The sequence below is a fragment of the Lactuca saligna genome, chromosome 4 (genome assembly GCF_052625555.1).
Source record: "Lactuca saligna cultivar CGN05327 chromosome 4, ASM5262555v1, whole genome shotgun sequence".
Lineage (NCBI taxonomy): Eukaryota > Viridiplantae > Streptophyta > Magnoliopsida > Asterales > Asteraceae > Lactuca > Lactuca saligna.
Genome location: NC_136420.1, coordinates 45313857 through 45322234, shown reverse-complemented (window position 1 = coordinate 45322234; position 8378 = coordinate 45313857). Strand labels below are relative to the sequence as shown.

The following is an 8378-nucleotide window of genomic DNA, read 5'->3' as shown; positions in this document are numbered from 1 at the left end:
TATTGGATACGAGACCGAGGAAGAAGATGAGGCAACGTACGAGCAAGAAACCGAGTCGGAGGAAGAATTAGCGTTCACTATGGCTAACATTGATGAAATCCCCATGGGAGAATGGAAGAAGAGGATGCGCGACAACCATGGCCCGGGACTTGTGCAACCCGCAATTCCCGCGACTGCTACCTTCGAGCTAAAAGGTCATATCCTAGCTTCACTCAAGGAAATACCTTTCTATGGGAAAGATCATGAAGATGCCTACAAACATTTGGATGAAGTCAATGATGTTGCTGATTACTTCAATATTCCAAATGTAACCCGCGAAACTCAACTACTTCGTATGCTTCCGGTAACCTTCAAGGGTGCTGCTAAAGACTGGCTCAAGTCACTTCCCCCTGGATCAGTCACTACTTGGGCCAGAATGAAGGAAGAATTTATTGATCACTTTTGCCCACCATCCAAGATAGCCAAACTGAAGAAGGCCATTGCAAACTTTGAACAACAAGCTGGAGAGTCTTTATATGAAGCATGGGAGAGGTACAAAGGTCTACTAAGAAACTGCCCACAGCATGATCTAAACAGCCAACAAGAAGTTTCCATCTTCTATGATGGAGTCAATGTCACAACCCGGCAGTTGCTAGACTCGCAAGGCCCACTTACAAAGAAGCCACCCCCGGTGATTAAAGAATTGATTGAAGAATTCTCTAAACACTCTAGAGAATACCACAACCCTAGGAATGATGTCACGAGGGGAGCCGCGTATGCTGCTACTGAAGATTTATCCGCGGTCATGGCCATGTTAAAAACCATGGATAGGAGAATGGACAAAATGGATCAAACTATCCATGCTATTCGGGTGGGTTGTGAAAACTGCAATGGACCTCACCTCACTAGAGATTGCGATTTGGATGAGAATGGCAACAAGAAGGCACAAGCATGTTATTCGAGCAGTGACCGGTATGATGAGGACTGGCGCAAACAAAAGAAAGAGTGGCTGCCTTACGAAGAGTACAAGAAGGCCAAGGAGGAGAAGTATAGACAAAAAGGGAGAGGCTTTTATCAAAAGGAGGAGCCGGTGCAAGAGAGGAAGCCAAGCTTGGAAGATATGCTTACTAAAATTGTGGCCACTTCCGAGAAAAGACATAGTGACCATGATGCTGCTATCCAAGAAACAAGAACCATGCTCAGGAACCAGCAAGCATCCATCCACAACATAGAAACGCAGCTTGGGCAACTTGCTCAACAACTAAACCAAAGGTCACCGGGTGAGCTTCCTAGCAAAACCGAGAACAACCCACGAGGCGCACAAGTAAACATTGTCACAACGAGAAGTGGGAAGATCATCACTCCCCTGGCCCCCATTCGAACTGAAGCAACCAGGGACTCGCATAAGGAAGGAACGGAAGAACAAGCAGAAAACCAAGATTCACAATCTGAGAGTTCTACTCACCGAGTAGGGTCGATGGACTCAGCGAGTACCCCAACAAAATCGAATGAATAGCCTCCCTTGAAGCCATACCAGCCTCCAATGCCATACCCAGCCCGAGCCAAGAAAGAGAAGCAGGAAGAGGAATATCAGAAGTTTCTAGACCACATTAAAACTCTTCAAATCAACATTCCTTTCATTGAAGCCGTCATGCAAATGCCCAAGTATGCTAAGTTCCTTAAGGAACTCCTCACCAATAGAAGAAAGATGGAGGAAGTGCAGAAGGTAGTGCTTAATGAGAACTGCTCTGCCGCAATGCTAAACAAGCTACCAAAGAAGAAGGGTGATCCGGGGAGCTTAAATTTACCTTGCCAATTTGGCAACTTGGCTGCAATTCATGCCTTAGCTGATTCTGGAGCAAGTGTGAACCTTATGCCATACTCGTTCTTTAAGAAGCTAGACCTCCCGGAGCTAAGGCCAATTCGAATGGTAATTCATTTGGCAAACAAGACTGTCACCTTCCCAAGAGGCATTTGTGAAGATTTGCTAGTAAAAGTGGACAAATTTGTCTTCCCGGCTGATTTCATCATTCTAGACATGGAGGCGGATCCGCAAGTGCCAATTATCCTTAGAAGGCCCTTCCTCAACACAGCTAGCGCTATCGTAGACATGAGAGATTCTAAGCTCACCTTGCGAGTTGGGGACGATTCAGTAACATTCGGGGTAGACCAAGCCATAAAGTACTCTAGGAGTAGTGACGACACGGCGTTCTCAATCGACATGCTCGACGAACTATTGGAGGAAGACATACCTGAAGATTCCAGCCAGTTTGCAGCTTTGGATGAAGCATTTGACCCAGAAAAGGACTTATTAGAGATTGAAAGATTTTTGGAAGAAGCAGAGTATGAAGAAATAATGAAGCAATCTGAGAGCCCTACTCGCCGAGTAGACCCGATCTACTCGCCGAGTACATCTGAAGAAAAGCCAGAAGTCGTGAATGCAGCTGCAAACTCGCCGAGTACCATACCTGCACTCGGCGAGTCCGTCACTAAGAACAACCAAATGGAGCTTAAAACATTACCTGACCATCTGGAGTATGCCTTTCTGGAAGAAGGAAATCAGAAGCTTGTGATCATAGCCTCGGATCTATCCAAGACGGAAAAGGAAGAACTTGTACACGTGTTGAAGAAAAGGAAAAGAGCCATCGCATGGAGCATCTCCGACATCAAGGGAATAAGCCCATCCTATTGCTCTCACAAAATCAGTTTAGAAGAAGGAGCAAGGCCGGTGGTGCAACATCAAAGACGATTGAACCCGAACATGCAAGAAGTCGTCAAGAAGGAGGTGGTCAAGCTCTTAGATGTAGGAATCATCTACTCCATTTCCGATAGTCCATGGGTGAGTCCGGTCCAAGTGATGCTCAAGAAAGGAGGAATGACGGTCATCACCACCGAAAAGAACGAGTTAATTCCAACGCGAACGGTAACCGGTTGGCAAATGTGTGCATCGATTATCGAAAGCTAAACGATGCCACTCGCAAAGACCATTTCCCCCTTCCTTTCATAGATCAAATGTTAGAGAGACTATCGGGCAAAACCAACTAGTTTTAATCCTACTAACTTAAACACAAAGACAAACACACGAAAGGCAGTGTACCTATCGATTAGTAGTTTAGTTCAGGTAAGTAGGGTATCGAACACAGGGAACGGTAAACAATTAAAATAAATGCTAATATTATCTAAATAAAACAAGTAATAGAAAGAGGGTTTTCTCTAGTTTTGCAAGACTAGAAACTTAAACAATTAACTAAAACTTAAACTAAGAAACTAAGAGCTAAGCAAATAAAAATCAAATAAATTCAATAATAAATAGGACTTCTGTTTAGTTCGACTCATTTGTTCCCATGGATGATTTCAATGTATCGGATTAATTATTCATTGGCTACCGACTAAGATGATTAGTTCCACGTTCGCTATTACTAATCCTTAGGAAACAAATTAACTCAAGCAGTGGCCAGTTGTCTAAATCAACGGATTTCCTAGTTATTGATTCGGGTTAAATAAGACTTCTAATAGTTAATGAAATTGGTGATTCAATTAACCTCTTGTTGATGGTGTATCACACAAGCTCACACATTAACTTACCTATCTTCAAGTTAATTCTAGTTTCACATTCGTTATTCCTAGACATACAACTATGTAGTCACGTAAATCATATGAAATTAGCAACTAAGAGATGTTCATACAACTTAATTACTGATTTATTAACAGAAGAATAGTTATTGTTAACACATAAGGTTCTTTAACAAGCTTAATAAAACATAATCACCAATTAAAATTAATCCTAATCAAATAATCAATCCATGTTCACAAATTCATCTACCTAAACAGAAGTTATGAGTTTTTAGCTCATGATTGCAGTAAACATAAACTCAAAAAAACGAAATCAAAGTATGTAAACATGATTCAAATCAAAAAGTTACTAAGAATAAACCAAAATTATCTTGATTCTCTTCACAATTGAATGTAGGGTTGATTCTTCAGTTCCTCACGACCTAGCAGCACTTTCAATCGTTTCTCAACCTCCTAGGGTTTCTCTCCATGCTATGATATCGATCTGAAAGTCCCTTTATATAGATTTTCACAAAACAGAGGCTACTCAACGAGTCCGTCACTTAACACCCGTGTACGGCAAGTCAGCGCGTCCAGAATCGCGAAACTTCTGACCAACTCGGCGAGTAATCGGACCTACTCGCCGAGTATGTTTCGAATCAGCATTTTCTCAAAACACGAAAGTCGTCCGAAATTGTGTCTAGTTTTCAGAACATTTTGAATCTCGTCAATCGTAGTTACGGTTCATGAGATATTGCCAAAACAATGACGAGGGGTCAAGCTGTCCAGCAACATCCTTCTTTCTTCAAAATCCAAGATCCAAGCTTCCAATCGCCGGTTCCGCTTCCTTTTCCATCCGAGCATGTCTTTGTTACTGAAAATGAAATATTTAAGCTAATTAAGCACCTTTTGTTCATTAAATGAGACAAAAACAACATAAAGTATTAAGATAATGCATGGATTATATGACTAAATATGCTCATATCAAAATACCTCACACTTGACTTTTGCTTGCCCCCAAGCAAAACTGAATTTTAACACATTAGAATCATATAAAACAATCCCAATCGAACCCAGCCATTATGCCAAGACCGCAACGCATGCATTTGTGTCTAAAATTTTTCCTACAGAACCCCCCATACTCCAAATACTCACAATCCTCATAAACATTCGCCCACTTTTTCCGAACAATGCTCATTTTATGCATCCCTCCGAATCCATCCTCAGAAAACCTCTTAACCTCAAGGTATTTTTGGTTGAGCAACCTAAGCATACATAATCTAGACAATTACAATTTATGATACCACATTGGAGCTCTTTGGAATTCTTCACTTCTTTGACATTTGATCTTTGATTTCTTTGAATGCACCACCTTGTTGTTTGATTTTTGGTATCTTCAAATTTTTAATTTCTTCAGAATTTTGATCTTCTAATTTCAAACTTAGCTTTGATGCTCAAAAAATTCTTCAAACTTTTTCTTGTAATTCTCCCTTTTTTTTATTACATGTACCTCACTTTTTTCACTCAAATCCCTACATGCTTAAGCAGGGACGCTCAACTTCAACCTTTATTGGTTAACGATAATAATTTTCCTGGATACATTTCTGATACACGATGCTAAACATATTGCATCCTTCAGACTAAGTGAGGTCGTTTTTTTGTCCCATGATTTCACTGGAATAAGGAAGCCACAAATGCACTAGAACGTATATAGGCTCAACTAAACATTTGGGTCTTCATGCAATCATCAAAAATAATACTAGCGTGATCCCTAATTGCTTTACCAAAATTTTCTAATTTAGCCCTAGCAAATTTTATGCAAAACTTTCAAAATTTAATTAAAATTTCAAGATTTTAGAATTTTAACTAAAAGTTTAACTAATTCAACCAACCCTTTACCCCACACTTAATTTATGCAATGTCCCCATTGCATATCATGCATGATAAAGAACAATAAAAATAAGGAGAGAATTGGAACAAACTCCCCTGGGATAGTAGCAGCGAGGTTGATATCTATTCTCTTCAGCTCCATCTTCAATTTACTTTAGACATGGGAACAACTCATCCATGTCTTGGGTGTCAAAATCTCGTGTGGTACAGTCTTTATAAAAGCTCTAAACATAAGGGAAAAACTCTTGGAAATGCTCGGAAAATGATCTTCAAAAAATAGAATCAATGCCGATATCAAATGTCATCAAATCTTCAGCTCAAAAGTAAGAAGAATGAGCGACTCGTCGAGTAAGTATGTAGACTCGCCGAGTTGAAGCGTAAATGGCAGAAGAATCGTGAATTTTCACATGGACTCTGCGAGTCCATAAGATGCACTCGGAGAGTAGACCGCTGTGTGATAAAAATTTTATTCTGCCCAAGTCCGTTTCTAATGTATGGGGGTTATATAAACTAATAATTTCCCTCATTTTTCTTTAGGTAATAAACACTATATAACCCTTCTATCAATTGGACTCATAGCTTGAATCAAAACTTCGTTTCCTCTCTCGCCTAGACTCGATTTCTAGCTTCATCAGCCTTGACTCTAGACCCTCACATGCATCCTTACACTCAAACTGAAAAGATCAAAAACAAACACCACGTAATAATAAAAATAAATCAAAATAAAAATCCTAAATTATCCCTAAATACTAGAAGTTTAAAAAGAAAAAGAAAAGCAAACTCTAATGACGGGTTGCCTCCCGCAAGCGCTTCTTTTTGTGCGAGTCTTTAGCTGGACTCCCAACCTAATAAACTTCCAATAAACTCAATTCCAATCCATCCATTGCATTATATATTCTCTTTTGACCAATGTGTAAAATTTGGCTCGTTTCTTCTAAAATTGGCCAAACAAGCTCGAATTCATGAAACCCAACAATCTTGACAAGGGTTGGAACCGGTTGGATACTAATCAAAAATGGATCATGATTTAGAACTTTCTCCAAAGTTGGAATCGTCACCCCATGCTTCGAAACACAAACCGGAAATACAGGGGCCCATGTCGTGGTAATAGTCAAACCACAACTTGGTTCCTGCAACTCAGGTTTTTCTTGTTCTTCATCTGACCCCTCTGCTAGCAATCTTTCTAGTTCCTCCAAATCTCTTTCTGTATTAAATTCTTCATCTTTTAACTCTAGCTCTTATGACTCAGATTGTTCTTGTGTGTTGGGCAAGATGTTACCTAACCATCTATTAAATTTCTTCAAATCTTCATCCCATCCACACTCCTCATCTTCTTGCTCAATTTCCTGTACTACTTCCTCAAGAAAAACATCAAAAGCATCGAGATTTGGAAAATACATAATAAATAAAAATAAAAATAAACTAAATAAAAAATTAATCAACAAATAAAATAAAAAATATGATAACAATTAGCAAATAAAATTAACTATTTAGAACCGTTCCCTGGCAACGGCGCCAAAAACTTGATGTGTGTAAAACCAACTAGTTTTAATCCTACTAACTTAAACACAAAGACAAACACACGAAAGGCAGTGTACCTATCGATTAGTAGTTTAGTTCAGGTAAGTAGGGTATCGAACACAGGGAACGGTAAACAATTAAAATAAATGCTAATATTATCTAAATAAAACAAGTAATAGAAAGAGGGTTTTCTCTAGTTTTGCAAGACTAGAAACTTAAACAATTAACTAAAACTTAAACTAAGAAACTAAGAGCTAAGCAAATAAAAATCAAATAAATTCAATAATAAATAGGACTTCTGTTTAGTTCGACGCATTTGTTCCCATGGATGATTTCAATGTATCGGATTAATTATTCATTGGCTACCGACTAAGATGATTAGTTCCACGTTCGCTATTACTAATCCTTAGGAAACAAATTAACTCAAGCAGTGGCCGGTTGTCTAAATCAACGGATTTCCTAGTTATTGATTCGGGTTAAATAAGACTTCTAATAGTTAATGAAATTGGTGATTCAATTAACCTCTTGTTGATGGTGTATCACACAAGCTCACACATTAACGTACCTATCTTCAAGTTAATTCTAGTTTCACATTCGTTATTCCTAGACATACAACTATGTAGTCACGTAAATCATATGAAATTAGCAACTAAGAGATGTTCATACAACTTAATTACTGATTTATTAACAGAAGAATAGTTATTGTTAACACATAAGGTTCTTTAACAAGCTTAATAAAACATAATCACCAATTAAAATTAATCCTAATCAAATAATCAATCCATGTTCACAAATTCATCTACCTAAACAGAAGTTATGAGTTTTTAACTCATGATTGCAGTAAACATAAACTCAAAAAAAACAAAATCAAAGTATGTAAACATGATTCAAATCAAAAATTTACTAAGAATAAACCAAAATTGTCTTGATTCTCTTCACAATTGAATGTAGGGTTGATTCTTCAGTTCCTCACGACCTAGCAGCACTTTCAATCGTTTCTCAGCCTCCTAGGGTTTCTCTCCATGCTATGATATCGATCTGAAAGTCCCTTTATATAGATTTTCACAAAACAGAGGCTACTCGGCGAGTCCAGTGACCTACTCGGCGAGTCCGTCACTTAACACCCGTGTACGGCAAGTCAGCGCGTCCAGAATCGCGAAACTTCTGACCAACTCGGTGAGTAATCGGACCTACTCGCCGAGTACGTTTCGAATCATCATTTTCTCAAAACACGAAAGTCGTCCGAAATTGTGCCTAGTTTTCAGAACATTTTGAATCTCGTCAATCGTAGTTACGGTTCATGAGATATGGCCAAAACAATGACGAGGGGTCAAGCTGTCCAGCAACATCCTTCTTTCTTCAAAATCCAAGATCCAAGCTTCCAATCGCCGGTTCCGCTTCCTTTTCCATCCGAGCATGTCTTTGTTACTGAAAAT

General features: G+C 38.9%; 1 non-coding gene across 1 annotated transcript; it reads right to left on the bottom strand.

Annotated features, from left to right (window-relative positions):
- Positions 1-463: 463 nt before the first annotated feature.
- LOC145044457 (small nucleolar RNA R71) lies at positions 464-570 on the bottom strand. The gene has a single exon (XR_013681408.1). It is a non-coding gene; the product is annotated as a small nucleolar RNA R71 (small nucleolar RNA).
- Positions 571-8378: the final 7808 nt, after the last annotated feature.